General features: G+C 32.1%; 1 long non-coding RNA gene across 3 annotated transcripts; it reads left to right on the top strand.

Moving 5' to 3' along the window:
* Positions 1-242: 242 nt before the first annotated feature.
* On the top strand, positions 243-12,508 carry LOC148206648 (uncharacterized). 3 transcript variants are annotated; one of them, XR_015783668.1, is made up of 9 exons: positions 243-7,227; positions 7,454-7,501; positions 8,215-8,262; positions 10,877-10,939; positions 11,175-11,273; positions 11,544-11,603; positions 11,689-11,768; positions 11,863-11,963; positions 12,058-12,508. It is a non-coding gene; the product is annotated as an uncharacterized LOC148206648 (long non-coding RNA). The 3 variants fall into 3 exon arrangements; XR_015783667.1 differs by having other exon boundaries at positions 1,180-7,227; positions 11,568-11,603; XR_015783669.1 differs by lacking the exons at positions 243-7,227; positions 7,454-7,501; positions 10,877-10,939 and having other exon boundaries at positions 7,979-8,262; positions 11,568-11,603.
* The last annotated feature ends 4,486 nt before the right edge of the window (positions 12,509-16,994 follow it).

The raw sequence follows: 16,994 nt of genomic DNA, 5'->3' as shown, positions 1-16,994 counted from the left end.
TTATGGATAATAAAAGTTGCTTATGAACATAATATGATGGTTTGTGATACTCAATTTGTGTGGAATTGATAGATTAGAATGTGAGATTTATATTGAATTTATGGATAACAAAGATTGCTCTTGAGCTGAAGGTTTGTGAGGCTCATTTCGTATGGAATATTATGTATGATTTATATTGAATTTATGGATAATAAAGATTGGTTTTAAGCATAGTATGATGGGTTGTGAGGCTTATTTTATGTGTAATTGATGAATTAGAATGTGAGTTTTATGTTGGATATTGAATAACAATGATTGCTTTTGTGCATAATATGATGTTTTGTGAGGCTCAATTCGTGTGGAATTGATGGATTACAATTTGAGCCTTATATGGAATTTATGGATACTAAATATTGCTTTTGAGCATAATGTGACGGTTTGTGAGGCTTATTTCGTTTAGAAATATGAATTACAATGTGCATTTTATATTGAATTTATGGATTTCAAAGACCGTCTTTAGCATAGTGTGATGGTTTGTGAGACTCATTTCATGTGGAATTGATGGATTGCAATGTGGGTTGTGTTGAAATTATGGATAAATTTTTTTTATGAGCGTAATGTTACCATTTGTGAGGCTTATTTCATGTGGAATTAATGGATTAAAAGATGGGTTTCATATTGAATTAATGGATAATAAAGATTGCTTTTGAACATAGTATGGAAGTTTGTGAGTCTCATTTCTTGTGGAATTTATTGATTACAAAGTCGGCTTCATATTGAATTTATGGATAAGAAAAATTGTTTTTAAACAATATAACAGTTATGAAGCTCATTTCGTGTGAAATTAGTGGATTATAATGTGGACTTTCTATTGAATTTATGGATAACAAAGATAGCTCTTGAGCATAGTATGACGGTTTGTGAGACTCATTTCGTTTGGAATTAATAAATTAGAATGTTGGCTTTATATTAAATTTTTGGATAACAAAGATTGCATTTGAGCAAAGTTTGACGGTTTGTGAGGCTCATTTTATGTGGAATTGATGGAATACAATGTGGACTTTATATTGAATTTATATATAACAAATATTGATTTTGAGCATTATGTGGCGATTTGTGAGGTTCATTTTGTGTGGAATATGCGGATTACAATGTGGGTTTTATATTGATTTAATGGATAATAAAGATTGCTTGTGAGCGTAATCTTATTACGCTTTGTGAGGCTCATTTTGTGTGGAATTAATGGATTAAAATGTGAACTTCGTATTGAATTTATGGATAACATAGTTCTTTGAGCATAGTATGATAGTTTTTGAGACTCGTTTCTTGTGGTATTGATGGATTACAATGTGGGCTTCATATTGAATTTATTGATAAGAAAAATTGCTTTTGATCATAATATAACATTTATGAGGCTCATTTTGTGTGGAATTAGTGGATTATGATGTGGGCTTTATAGTGAATTTATGGATAACAAAAATATGACGGTCTGTAAGACTCATTTCGTGTGGGATTTATGGATTAGAATGTGGGCTTTATATTGAATTTATGGGTAACAAAGATTGCTTTTGAGGACGGTTTGTGAGGCTCATTTCATGTGAAATTGATGAATTACATTGTGAGCTTCATATTGAAATTATGGATAAGAAAAATTGGTTTTGATCATAATATGACGGTTTGTGAGGATCATTTCGTGTGGAATTGGTGGATGACAATGTGAGTTTTATATTGAATTTATGGATAACAAAGATTGCTCTTGGGCATAGTATGACGGTTTGTGAGGCTCATTTTGTGTGTAATTGATAGATTAAAATGTGGGTTTTATATTGAATTTATAGATATCAAAGATTGTTTTTGAGCATAGTGTGACGGTTTGTGAGGTTCATTTCGTGTGGAAATGATGCATTAGAATGTGGGCTTTATATTGACTTAATAGATAATAAAGATTGCTTTTTAAGCATATTACGACGATTTATGAGACTCATTTTTTCTGGAGTTGATGATTATAATTTGGGCTTCATATTGAATATGTGGATAAGAAAAATTGCTTTTGAGCATAATATGACGATTTTTTAGGCCGTGTATAATTGATGGTTTACAATATTGACTTTATATTGAATCTATGGATAACAAAAATTGCTTTTGAGCATAATATGACAATTTGTGAGGCTCATTTTGTATGGAATTGATGAATTACAATGTGAGATTTATATTGAATTTATGGATAACAAAAATTCTTTAAGAGGATAATATAACAATTTGTGAGCCTAATTTGGTGTGAAATTAATGGTTTAGTGTGTGAGCTTTATATTGAATTTATAAATAACAAAAATTGCTTATAAGCATTATGTGAGGGTTTGAGATACTATTTCAAGTGGAATTGATGGATTAGAATGTGAGTTTTATATTGAATTTATGGATAACAAAAAGAGCTTTTGAGCATAACATGACGATTTGTGAGGCTCATTTTGTGTAGAATTGATGGATTAAAATGTGAGTTTTATATTAAATTTATGGATAACAAAGATTGTCTTTGACCATAGTATAACGATTTTGTAGGCTCATTTCGTGTCGAATTGATGGATTAAAATGTGAGCTTCATATTGAATTTATGGTTAACAGAGATTGCTTTTTAGCATATTATGACGATTTGTGAAACTAATTTCTTGTAGAATAAATGAATTACAATATGGCCAATATATTGAATTTATGGCTAAAAAAAATACTTTTGAGCATAATATGACGATTTGTGAGACTCATTTTGTTTGGAATTGGTGGATTAAACTGTGGGCTTTATATTGAATTTATGGATAACAAAAATTGCTTTTGAGCATAATATGACAGGTTGTGAGGCTCATTTCGTGTGGAAATATGAAAAATAATGTGGGTTTTATATTGAATTTATGAATAACAAATATTGCTTAAGAGCACAATATGACAGTTTGTGAGGCTCATTTTGTGTGGAATTGATGGATGAGAATGTGGGCTTTATATTGAATTTATGGATAACAAAGATTGCTTTTGAGCATAGTATGATGATTTGTGAGACTCATTTCTTGTGGAATTGATGGATTACAATGTGTGCTTTATATTAAAAATTTTCATCTCATAAAACGATTCAAAGTGTTAATTCAGATATACTCATCCACTATCTTGACTATGATTAAATAATTCAAATTTTGTTACCTAATTCTTAATGGGGATGCATACCCATGTTACATAACCAATATTCCACTTGTAATCTCTCAATGTCATTTTGCGTTAAGAAATAGTCATGCACAAAATAAAGCATTCATCTTGTATTATAAGCAACAACTTACATATAAGCTTCGTATAAGTTGATGGTGTGGTTGCAATTTTGAAAGCCCTATAACTTGAGGTGGCGATTCACCCTAAAGGGAACTATTGGATAACACATTGATTTTTTTGTTCACAATGCAATTTGCATAAGGGGATATTTTGAATTTTCCCACACGAAATTCTCAAATTGCGCTTTAATTTTCTTGATTCACTTTGCAAATTCAATATGGATATATTTTTAGTTGTCCCATCATAAATAGAGTTGTCAAAGTGTAGTTTGACTTTCTTTGTTCACAATAAGAAATTTTTAGTTGCCCCTATTCAGACATTTGATGAATTATTTGTATATCTTTTGATTGTTTGTTGGGCCAAATTGGAAGGATTGCGGATTATAATTTGACTTCATATATATTCATTTTATAAATATGAGTTGGCGAGCATTCTTATGAACATCAATGATGGTTATAAACTGGTGTTGGCTTTCTTCAACTGGATGTGCATGAGGACGAAGCCTTCTTTGGAAGCCCTTTGCATTGTTGTTCAGACTGGTGTGTTTCTAAGGACATTAGAGCGACTCACAGACTGGTTTTTGAGTTATGGGAAAAGCCTAGTTTGGATGTTAGTAACTCGTTTACTCAATTTACTAAGAGGTCAAAGTCTGGGGTGCGCATCACTTTGTGTTTGATGTGTTGTTCCAAGTTCTTGATGAAGCAGGGTGGCTTCTAGAGGCTCATAAATTCTGTTTGATAAATTGGTAAAGAACGACGTTGTTGTTTCTGTAGATTCTTGTAATTGGTTTCTAGCTAGGCTATTTAACAGTTTTGATGGGAAAAAGATGGCAGTTAATATGTTGAGAGAGTATCCAAAAGTGGATGTTTGTTGGAACACCATGTCATATAATATTATTTTCCATTCACTTTGTCAATTGGGTAGGTTAAAAGAAATGCATAATCTGCTCTTACGAATGGAGTTTGTGGGGAGCTTTCCTGATGTTGTAAGTTATAGTGTTATAATCAATGGATACTGTCAGGTTGAACAGATAGGAAAGGTCTTGAAGCTCCTGGAAAAGTTGAAGGGAAAGGGGTGTAAGCCAAATCAATACACATACACAAGCATAATTTCCCTTCTTTGTAAGACAGGTAGAGTAGTTGAAGCGGAGACAGTTCTGAGGAGATGATAAGTCAGGATTTTTCCTGATAAAGTTGTGTTTACAACTCTCATAAGTGGGTTCGACAAGTCTGGGAATGTTTCAGCTGAATGCAATCTATTTGATGAAATGAGACATAAGAAAATAGTTCTTGATTTCGTGACTTATACTTCCATGATTAATGGGCTTTGTGAAGCTGGAAAGGTTGTGGGAGCATGCTAACTATTTAGTGAAATATTTAGAAAAGGGTTGGAACCAGATGAAGTTGCTTATACTACCCTTATAGATGGGTATTGCAAGGTCGGAGAAATGAAAGATGCATTCTCTGTTCACAACCAGATGGTTGAGAAGGGTTTGACTCCTAATGTTATAACTTGTACAACATTGGTTGATGGCCTGTGTAAACATGGTGAGGTAGATATAACAAATGAGCTTCTTGAAATGTCTGAGAAGGGCCTTCAACCAAATGTTTGCACATATAATGCACTAATCAATGGTCTTTGTAAGGTAGGAAATATAGAGCAAGAAATAAAAATTATGGAAGAAATGGATCTGGCATGGTTTTATCCTGACACTATTACATATACTACACTGATGGACACTTGTTGTAAGATGGGTGAAATGGCCAGGGCTCATGAAATGCTGTGGGTTATGTTTGGTAAAAGACTTCAGCCTACAATGTTACATTCAATGTGCTAATGAATGGGTTTTGCATCTCAGGGATGTTGGAAGATGGTGAAAGACTAATTAAATGGATGTTCAAAAAAGCTATTCAATTTTCTCTTGAAGCAGAGCTATATTAGAAATAACATGCGTGCTACTACAAAGATTTATAAGAGAATGTATGCGGAAGGAGTGATGCTGATAATAATACCTATAATATGTTGATTAAAGGGCATTGTAAAGCTAGAAATTTGAAAGAGCATGGTTTTTGCGTAAAGAAATGGTTGAAAAGGGATTTAGTCTAACTGCTCCTTCCTATAATGCTCTTATAAAGGGTTTCTGTAAGAGGAAAAATTATTGTGCAGGCTAAGAAGCTATTTGATGAGATGAGAACTCAAGGTTTTGTTGCATAAAAAGAGATATATGATATAATTTTTTATGTAAACTATGAAGACGAGAACTGGGAAAATACTCTTGAGCTTTGTGATGAAGCAATAGAGAAATGTCTTGTTAAGAGAACTTAGTTTTCTTTTGCACATGCCACTTTATGATGATGGAATTATCAGGGCAATAATTGTTGTTTGTATTGCTCCTTCTTTCTTGGTTGTTCCACTGAAAGTAGCTTGCATATGATGAAACCAGTTACTCTCATGATTAGAGGAGTAACACAGGAGTTCCAGGTATTTTCCCATTCCAAAATATTGAAACAGAACATCACAGTAGCGCACACAAACACGAGGGAGTTTTACATCATCAAATTCCATAGGAAACATCAAGATTTTCGAGGGTAATATTGTGATTGTGCATAGGCCTAAATCCCTTTGCCCCAATTAGTTTACGGAACAAATGCAATAGATATTTCTTTGAATGTGATAGAGATTTTTTAATAGAAGGTAAATAGATATATTAAATAAATGTAATTCTTGCAGAGCTTTGTATATTGTTGTTGTAGCTTTCCCATCTTTTAAGACCTGTTATAGGGGGTTGTGATGAATGATGAAAAATTGATGATTTACTTCAGAGTTGAGGTACTCATCTGCTTAAATCTGTAATTCCTTCAAAGTAATAGTTAATAATCATTAAGTGCTAAGACTTGTTTTCATGAAAAAGCATTACTGCTGATGTAAATAAGTCATTAATATCTATTGAAATCTGAAAAGATTACATGGTGCGAAAAAAATGTTAGTTTGCTTGAATCTATTAGAGGGAGAGGGTTGGAAGGGTATTAAGAAAATTGTAACAGAATAGTTACTTATATAAACGGATTAGTAGCCCTCAGTTTGCATGACAGAATGGTATAAATAGTGAAAGAGGGAGAAGAGATGAGGGAAGATTGTTATCAAGAAAAAATAGTGAGGCCAAATGTGACAAACCACAAAAGAGCATATATCGAGTTGTAATTTATATCATTAGTTTCAGTGACTTATCTGATTATCACACTGATACTGGTTGGAGGGCTGAAAAACATTATAAAGATTCATTTTTTATTGCACTTTCATTTCTCTGTATTAGTTTTATGACTTCCTTGTATCCATTAAAACAAATTATAATTTAGTGCTAGGAGAAAATAAACTCCTAGAAAATTTTAGTTGTAAAAGCATTTGAATAACAATGCTCGGTTATTTGTGTTTGTTTTCTAGCATTTGTGTTCTACCTGGTTTCTTAGAATTTGGTATCATGGGAGCATAGATAAATTTGTATATCCATATGGTCTGCTGGTAACTTTTTCTACCTTATTTCTATAGTGAGATTATTTTTCTATCAGTATTCTCCTTGTATGAAGAGCATAAGGGTACGTGCTTAGAGAAATATTTTCTTAGTAGTTGTAATTCTCAGATGACAAATGTCAAGGCAAAGGCAAGTATTTGTCAATTTAAATATTTGATGATTCTGTTTGGCCATGTTAAGAATGTTTGAGGGATTACTTTAAGCTGATTGTTTTATAGGGTTAACACTGTTCGAGGGATGAGTTTTGAACGGGATTGTACTGTTTGTAACCACCAACCCGGAGCTACAAAGTTTGTTGTTGGTTGTTTACCTGCCTAAGGAAAGATGTTACTCGGATAAATAGCCAGTAAAGGGTGAGAAGAATAAAAAAGGAAAGAGAAGTGGAACAAACAATTGTGTTCTTCATGAAAGTTAGTTTAAAAACATATATGTCTCTCTTTAACTTTTTGATCTTTATATTATATTGCGCGAGTCAATTTAATGCCTGTGCTAGAAATTGAAGATTATTCATTCTAATTACTTGGCTTTTGAACGATTTACAACCATAGTCTGTTGAAATTTTAGTTCTTTATTGTTTTGCTACGACCTTCTTGATGATGTTGCCCCATTGCTGTTCCATCCTCCTTGTATTTGAAGTTCACTTGGTGTAGCCTTCTTCTCATTGTTGTATCATCTTTAAGCCAGGTAACATTGACTCCTTTTGGCACTATTGTTTTCAGTGACGTGTCTATTTTTTGTAATTTTACATCAGTTTGAAAATTTGTCGTATTTATTACAATAGGCATTTAGGGATTGAGACAGGTCACCAATTTTGGTATCTCTTAAGATTCCATTTATTCACAATACAAATTACGGATGCTTATGTGAGTTATTGCTTAGAAATATATTTTGAGCCTTGTATTGATTTGACAACCTACAAATATATTGTTTTATGCATATTATAAAACTAAGATGAGAATAATCCTCCAATTTTAAATCTGTGAAAATAGTGTGCTCCAATTATATGAATTAATTATGAATTCTTGATCTTAGAAATGGATTACTGAGAAGAATTATTGTGGTGAGAAGAATCAGAAAGGAAAAAAAAAATGGAATAAACAATTGTGTTCTTCATGCAAGTTAGTTTTTAATACACCTTTATCTTTCTCTTTAAAAGTATGATCTTTATATTATGTTTGCTAGTGTCAATTTAGTGCCTGAGATATGATAAATGTTTATTACATTTGCTAGAAATTCAGGATTAATCATTTTAACAAATTGACTTTTTAACTGTTTATTTTGGTTTATTTTTAACTGTTTACACCACTAGTCTGTTGAAAATTTACTTGTTTACTATTCTGCTGCGGCCTTATTGATGATGTCGCTTCATTGTTATTCCATCCTCCTTGTATTTGCAGTTTCCTTGGTGTAGTCGTCTTCTCATTGTTGTACCATCTTTAAGCCAGGTAACATTGACTCGTTTTGCTATAATTCTTTTCAGTGATATGCCTATTTTTTTTCTTTTGTAATTTTACATCAGTTTGAAAATTTATCGTATTTTATTATAATAGGCTTTCAGGGATTGTGCTTGGTCACCAATTTTGGTATTTCTTAAGGAAATTTTGGATGCTTATGTGAGTTATTGATTACAAATATGTTTTTGAGCCTTATATTGATTTGACAACCTATAAATATATTATCTTATGGATACTATTAAACTAAGCTGATGGTGTGACTTCAATTTTCAAAACCCTATAACTTGAGGTGGGCATACACCCTAAATGGAACGGTCAAATAACACTTTGATTTTTTTGGTTCCCAGTGCAAGTTCAATAACGTTTTATTTTGAGTTGTCCCTCCTGGAATTCTCGAAATTTTCTTGATTCTCTGTGCAAATTCCATGGGAGTATATTTTTTAGTTGTTCCATCATAAATAAAGTGCACTTTGACTTTCTTTGTTCACAATAGAAAATTTTGTGTTGCCCCTTGTTATTCGGACAGTTGCTGAATTCTGTGTATCTTTTGATGGTTTGTTGGGCCAAAGTGGAAGGATTCCGGATTATGATGTGACTTCATATTATTTAGGGTTAAATATGTTTTTAGTCCCTAAACTATTGGCCGTTTCTGGTTTTCGTCCCTCTTTCAAAATAAGGTACAATTTGTTCCTCATTCTTTTCGAAACTCTAGTTTTAGTCCTCAAAACTTTGGTTTTAGTCCTCAAAAACTAACCTCGAAAACTACCACATTTTTAACGGTGTTAGTTTTCGAGGACTAAAACCAAAATTTTGAAAAGAATGATGACCAAATTGTACCTTATTTTGAAAGAGGGACGAAAACCAGAAACGACCAATAGTTTAGGACTAAAAACATATTTAACCCTATTATTTATTTTGTAAATATGAGTTGGTTACAAGAAGGATGATTATAAACTGGTGTTGGATTTCTTTAACTAGATGTGCCTGCGATGGGACCCTTGTTTGGAAGTCCGTTGTTCAGATTGTTATGGCTTCTAAGTATTGAGATTGGCTCATAGGCTGAATATTTTGAGTTCTGGGAAAATCCTGATTTGGATGTTAGTAACTCGTTTGCTCAATTTACTGAGAGGTTGATTTATGGTTACAAGGACTGGGGTGCACATCCCTTTGTGTTTGATGCGTTCTTCCAAGTTCTTGTTGAAGCAGGGTGGCTTCTATAGGCTCGGAAACTGTTTGATAAATTAGTAAATTATGTGTTCTTGTTTCTGTAGATTCTTGTGATTTGTTTCTAGCTAGGCTATCTAACAGTTTTGATGGGAAAAAGGTGGCAATTAAGGTGTTCAGAGAGTATCCAGAAGTGGGTGTTTGTTGGAACACCATGTCATATTATATTATTCTCCATTCACTTTGTCATTTGGGTAGGTTAAAAGAAGTGCATAATATGCTCTTACAAATGGAGTTTAGGGGGAGCTTTCCTGATGGTGTAAGTTATAGTGTTATAATTAATGGATACTGTTAGGTTGAATAGATAGAAAATGTCTTGAAGCTTCTGGAAGAGTTGTAGGGGAAGGTGTGTAAGCCAAATCAATACACATACAATAGCGTAATTTCCCTTCTATGTAAGACTTGTAGAATAGTTGAGGCTTCACAAGTCCTGAGGGAGATGATAAACCAGAGGATTTTTCCTGATAAAGTGGTGTATACAACTCTCATCAGTGTGCTAATGAATGGGTTTTGCATGTCAGGGATGGTTGAAGATGGTGAAAGGTAAATTAAATGGATTTTGGAAAAAGGTATAAGGCCAAATGCCACAACATTCAATTTTCTCTTGGAGCAGTACTGTATTAGAAATAACATGTGTGCTACAACAAAGATTTATAAGAGGATGTATGCTCAAGGAGTGATACCTGACAATAATTCCTACAATATTTTGATTAAAGGGCGTTGTAAAGGTAAATATGAAAGAAATTTAGTCTAACTGCTGCTTCCTATAATGCTCTTATAAAGGCTTTCTGTAAGAAAAAGAAATTTGTGGAGGCTAAGAAGCTATTTGAGATGAGAACTCAAGGCTTTGTTGCAGAAAAAGAGATATATGATATTTTTGTTGATGCAAACTATGAAGAAAGGAAATGGGAAAATACTCTTGAGCTTATTGATGAAGCAATAGTGAAATGTCTTCTTAAGAGAACTTAGTTGACTTTTGCGTATATCACTTTATGATGGAATTATCAGGGCAGGAATTGTTGTTTGTGTTGCTCCTTCTTTCTTGGTAGTTCCACTGAAAGTAACTTGCGTATGATGACAGTAGTTGCTCATGATTAAAGGAGGGACATGGTATTTTCCAGTTCCAAATTACTGTAACAGAACATCTCAGTTGCACAAACAAACATGAGGGAGTTTTATATGCTCAAATTCCATAGAAAATTCAAGATATTTTAGGGTAATATTAGGATTGTGCATAGGGCTAAATCCCTTTGCCCCAGTAAGTTTACGGAACTAATTTAATAGAGATTCCTTCGAATGTGATAGAGATCTTTTAGTTGAAGAATGTAAATAGAGATTTTAAATAGAAGTTCGGTGACTATTATTATTGCTGTAAGAATAGATCAACCTGCGAGTGACTGGAAATCGGTGGAGAGATGCAAGTTATGGTTTCACAATTGATAAGGTACAACTATATTTTATTTAATGAATTGTTTATATAATTATTCGTTTTCAGATTTCTTGAGACTGAAGTTAAGAGCTATATTTTAAAGATTGGTTTTTGTTAATTCCCTGAAAATAAATTCAAAGAAACTTTGAGTATATCTTTTTATGGTTATTATTTTTTTCAAGAATTTATTAACTGTTTCTTTTTCTCTTTACCCTCTTGGTTGTATAAATTTTAATTTTTTTGTTAAAAGGCAAGATCAGCCACTTACATCTTGATGGTTCTACTGTTCTCTCTCATTGCTGAAGACTAAACAAAGAGAAATGCTAAGCGAGTAAAAGAAAAACCCAAGGTGCGTAGAATAATTAACAAACCATAATTTACATTCAAATCCATAAATACCCTTTATTTTTATCTTTGCCTTACAATTTATCTCTTCTTTCACACTTCTAATTTATTTTTCTCTTCTCCTCGCCCCCTTTCCTAATTTATTTATTTTACTTTATGCATTTTCTTGCAAATCTTGAGTTTATTACTTTAGGTTATTATAGTTTAGACTTCTAATTTATTTTCTTGCACTTCTATTTCATTATATTACGTGTCTAAACTTCTTGCAATTTAGAAATTCTATTGGATTTGGCTGCAGGTGCGGCGAGAAGCAATAAATAAAAAGGAAACAAAAGTGGGTTGAATTTTATTACGTGTCTAAATTTGAGTTAGTAGTGTGCCTTGAATTTTATGACTTAGTTATCAATTCTTGATCTTAGGATTGAGTTATTGAGAAGAACCATTGTGTTGGAAAGAATAAACAGGAATGAGAAGTGGAATAAACATTTATGTTCTTCAGGTAAGTTTATTTTTAAAGCACATTTATGTTTCTTTATCTTAGCTTGAAATTGATAGTGATGTTCTGCTCATTGTGGATGGATTTATTTGTACAGTTATCAATTCTTGATCTTAGGATTGGGTTATTGAGAAGAGCCATTGTGTTAGAAAGAATAAAACAGGAATGAGAAGTGGAATAAACATTTATGTTCTTCAGGTAAGTTTATTTTTAAATCACATTTATGTTTCTTTATCTTAGCTTGAAATTGATAGTGATGTCCTGCTCATTGTGGATGGATTTATCTGTGCAGTATCAGTTTGAAGCAATTAATTGAGAGCAACTAGGATCTTTTACCTGCACCAACTAGAATGACCAAAGCCACGCCATATGTATCACCTTGTGCAGTCTATTTAACTAAGGGCATATACACTGATCCACAATTTGTAATCTGTATTGTAGGATTGGCCAGAAGCTAGAATGACCAAAGCTATCCAGTACAACAAATTGAGCACGAGAATTCTTACACAAGAAGTGGGAATGTCGATCTTTCTGCAGAAAGGATGACCATGACCGTAGCATAGGATTGATTGTTTTGTAATTGTTTTGATTCAATTTGATTTGTAATAGGCTTGTATTAGCCTTGTGTTTTTCTGTTTGGTTTTATTTTAATTTGTAAAAGGCCATTAAAAGTCCAAGTGGTTGGTGTTCTTTTAACTCTTGGCAACTTTTCTTGATTGTTTGATTTAAATTTGTCGTAGTTAGATTGGTGTGTGTCTTGTTAGCCAAAGCTACAAGCCTCGTCACAAGAGTAGAATTTTATGTTGATTGATGTTTGATTCCACGCTTGCGAATGATCTAGGTAAAAGGGATTAAATTTTAAGTCTTGTCACAATATAGTCCGAAAAAATATATTAAGAGGATGCATGTGAAATGAAAGTTGTGTACATTTGTGTGCATCCATATTGAGACTTAGGGAGCATAATTTGACATATTTAATCATAATCAAGATAATGAATGAGTATACCGAATTAACACTTTGAATCATTTTTTGCAATGAAATTTTTTAATTATTACATTATGGATAATAAAGATTGTTTGAGTTTTGTATGAATTTGACATCATGTTGAAATATTGTTTTATTCATTGTGTGGTTGCAATTTTGAAAGCCTTATAACTTAAGGTAGGCATACACCCTGTCGAATAGTATTTTTATTTTTTGGTTCACAATGCAAGTTTTGTAAGGCAATATTGAGTTGTCCCACATGGAATTCCTGAATTGTGCTTTGATTTTTCTTGTTTCACTATTCAAATTCCATATGATATATTTTGAGTTGTCCCATCATAAATAGATTTTTCTAATTGCAAGATAGTGGATGAGTATATATGAGTTAATATTTTGAATTGTTTTTTGTGATGACAATTTTTAATTATCACAAAAATTAATGGTGTTCATTGTGTGGAATTGACGGATATATTGAATTTATGGATAACAAATATTGTTTTTGAGCTTTATATGATGAATTTGACAATTTAAACATATATTATTTTATTTACTCTATAAACTTTAGTTGATGGTGTGGTTACAATTTTGAAAGCCTTATAATTTGAGGTGGGTATACACCTTAAATGGAATTGTCAAATTGTACTTTGATTGTTTTGGTTCACAGTGCAAGTTATTTAAAGGTATATTTTGAGTTGTCGAAAATGAGAATTCTCAAATTGTACTTTGATTTTTTTATTTCATTGTACAAATTTCATATGGATATATTTATAAAAGTGCAACATATTGGATGAGTATATATGATGAACTTAGGTTAAGATAGGCCAACAAGAGTCAAAGTTTGAAATGGATTGACATGGGTAAAGGTCGAGACAAAATGATCTAGGTTGAAAGAAAAGACAAATAAGTTTGGGTTGAAGAAACTTGGGTCGAAAGTTGGGAGAAGTCGACCTAGATCAAATCTCGAAATAGGTGGAGTCAAGGTTGAGACAAGCTAAGATAGGCTTGAAATAGGTGGAGTCAAGGTTGAGACAAGCTAAGATAGGCTTGAAATAGGTGGAGTCAAGGTTGAGACAAGTTAAGATAGGTTGGATCGAAGGAAAGGTCGATATTGGATATGATAAAGTAAAGTCAAGACAAGACGGTGCACGCCATTTTGAAAAAATTGTACATTCTGAGGTAAATTATTTGAAAAAAAAAATTGCATTCGAAAATACCTTACAAAATATTCAATCCAAAAATGTTAAAAGTATGGTGTTAGAATTTTATTATTTTCTTAATGAGGGGTTATTTTGAAATACAACTTTTATAGGAGTGTGAAAAGAAAAATAGAGAGGTGAAGAAGCCCCCACCTAAAAACATGAAATTAGATAAACCTAAAACCTAAAAAAAACAAAACCCACAACCCAAAAAAACATGAAGCTTAAGCCTTTAAACCTCAAACCCTAATCTCTCTACACCTTTAATGTATCTCAATAAAAAAATCAATGTAATTTCCCATTCAATTTTTTGACCAAAAGTTATGAGAAAATGTAGAGTTAGTCACAGAAGAAAATAAGACACCTCACTTAAAAGGGTCCAATAATACTCAAGGCTTAGTTACAAAAGGTGTTGAACTTGGATATGACTATATACAAACAAACACATAGATTTGTACATCTAACTTCAAACACAATTTCTTTATAAAGACACGCTTGATTTGTCCAATAATTAATAAAATTAAAAAGTTTCTTTTGACCTCTTTCTCATACTTTTCACTTACAGAATTTTGAGGTTAAATCGAGCGATAAAGGAATTATGAAGTGGCAATACTAACTGAAATAAGCAAGAGAGCTAAGAGAGGAAGAAGAATACAGTGAAAGGGAAAAATGAAGGTTATCTGAGGATGGGGGGTGTGGGGGTACTGTGGCACTAAAAAAGGAATGAGAATGGGAACTGGATTTTAAATTAAAATAGGTAAAAATAAAAAATAAATATTTTCATAAGGTTAGTTTTGGAAATAAGAAAACTTGGGGAGGTACAGAAAGCATTATGTAGTGGTGGAGAGAGTAACATTCTTTAATATTTGGTTGTGTTGAACGATTTATAAAGTTGAGAATTACTTCCTTCACCACCATACACTCCTTCGTATATCTTCTCAATTTATTTTTAATTCTAAAAACTCCACTTTTACTTTTACCCTTTATCTTTTGTAACTCTTTTTTAAAATTCTAATTTTTGATTCTCTTATTATTCATTCAGTCACACACCACACCTTCACATCCTTTACATTTTTTAACTTTTTCTTAAAACCTTAATTTTTATTTTCTTATTCAATCACCCACACCCCCACCCGAACACCCTTTACCTTTTTCAACTTTTTCTTAAAATCCTAATCTTTTACTCTCTTATTCACTCAGCCGCACACCACCCTCACACCCCTACACTCTTACTTTCTCTCTTTCTCTCTTATTCTCCTCTTCCTCTTTCCCCAATTTTTCATCTTCCTCTTTCCCTAATTTCCCATTTTTGTCAAGGTTATTTGTGAACATCTGTTGTATGTATGTTGGGTGTTGTGCGTGTGATGGGTGTTGTTATATGTATCTGTTCTGTGTTAAATGAACAAGAAGAGAAACACGAAAGGCGACAACAAATATGGGTATCCGTAAAACACTTAAATGGATTTCGAAATCCATTCATGGATATTAACATCTGTTACCCTTTAACAGATGTCAATATCCGTCGACGGATTTTGAGATATGTTTAAGTGTTCTACGGATACCCCATATCCTTTTAAGGATGAATTTGTATTCACACTTGAGAACCTTCTGTTTGGCACCACCACTGGACCACTTCGACCACCACAATAGCATAGTTAAAGGGGAGAAGAAGCAAGAGAAATCTGATTTCTGTGGAAATGCTTAGGTGTGAGGGTGCATTGGATGTTGATAAAGGTAAATACGTTTTAATCACCACGAATAAAATATTTTACAAGGACAAAAAAGGAATAGGGAGATGTAGGAAGTGTGGCGTGGAGGGAATAACACTCTAGAAAGTTTCACAATTGAAAAAACAAGTAACGACAATTATTGTGACACTCGATATTACGTAGTAAAAGTATAGATTAGTTTTACTGCAATAACATGTTTGGGAATAGGCTAAACTTTTGCTTTCAGATCACGTACGGCTGCAAGTCAATCAAACACGCCACAAAGAGATTCAAGTCAAAATCTACATGCTCATCGTCAGCTTCAAACCATTCTTCATCTTCCTTCTTTTTATACTATTGTTTGGTTTCCTAAGAAAGATGATTAAACTTTCACTTTCTTTAAATCCTATTTTAAAATAATTTATATGTAATATTGATAAACCAAACTATAACTAATATGTGCATGTGTAAAGAAATAAGAAAAAAAATAGAAACATATTGTTTGTTAGTGGTTGTTTTTTGCATAAATAGTATACTTTTTTATGCAAATTACTAAAATGGGCATACTTAAAAGAATTACAAAGTATGAGATAAGTTATGTTCAACTAACATGATTTTAACATTGTATTTTACTGAAGTTGTGAACTTCAAATTCAAATTTCTGAAGTCAAAAGTCGTGTACCAAATGCCCGACTTCATGGTAAGTAGTTATTTACTAAAGTCTTGAAAGGGGAGAACAACTTTCAATGTTTTTTAAATTAAAAGTCGTGAATGAAACACAATTTTTGCTTAAAATTTGTTTAATCGAAATTGTGTGGATAGAGAATGATTTTCAATTTCTTTTTTAATATAGAAGTCTTGTTTAGGTCGCAAGACTTTTATGTAAATTATTTTAAACTAAACTCATGATCACTATACACTCCGAAATTGTGATTTTGCAGTATTGAAGTCGTGACTTTAGGTCATGATTTTCAATTTGAAAATTTATTTTGCAATGCTTGTTTGATCCGTGCTAACTCAAGGTATAATAAGATATGGAAAGTTTTGTTGAAATAAAAGAAAGAATATATATATATATATATATATATATATATATATATATATATATATATATATATATATATATATATATATATATATATATATATATAATGACTTAGAAGATCTCATAAATAGGTACCATTACAAGAAAAATAAATATTATATTGAAAGGCTTAGCCTCACATTAATCTAGTTAGGAGATTATCAAGAGTAGCCAGAGAGGCACTAATAGAAAGATAATAAATACATTTCTATGCAAGATATACCTTACTAACAAATTGATAAATAATAATTATTT

Source organism: Vigna umbellata, chromosome 1 (genome assembly GCF_029865625.1).
Source record: "Vigna umbellata cultivar VRB3 chromosome 1, Vumbellata_1.0, whole genome shotgun sequence".
NCBI lineage: Eukaryota > Viridiplantae > Streptophyta > Magnoliopsida > Fabales > Fabaceae > Vigna > Vigna umbellata.
This window is presented reverse-complemented; position numbering and strand designations above follow the sequence as displayed.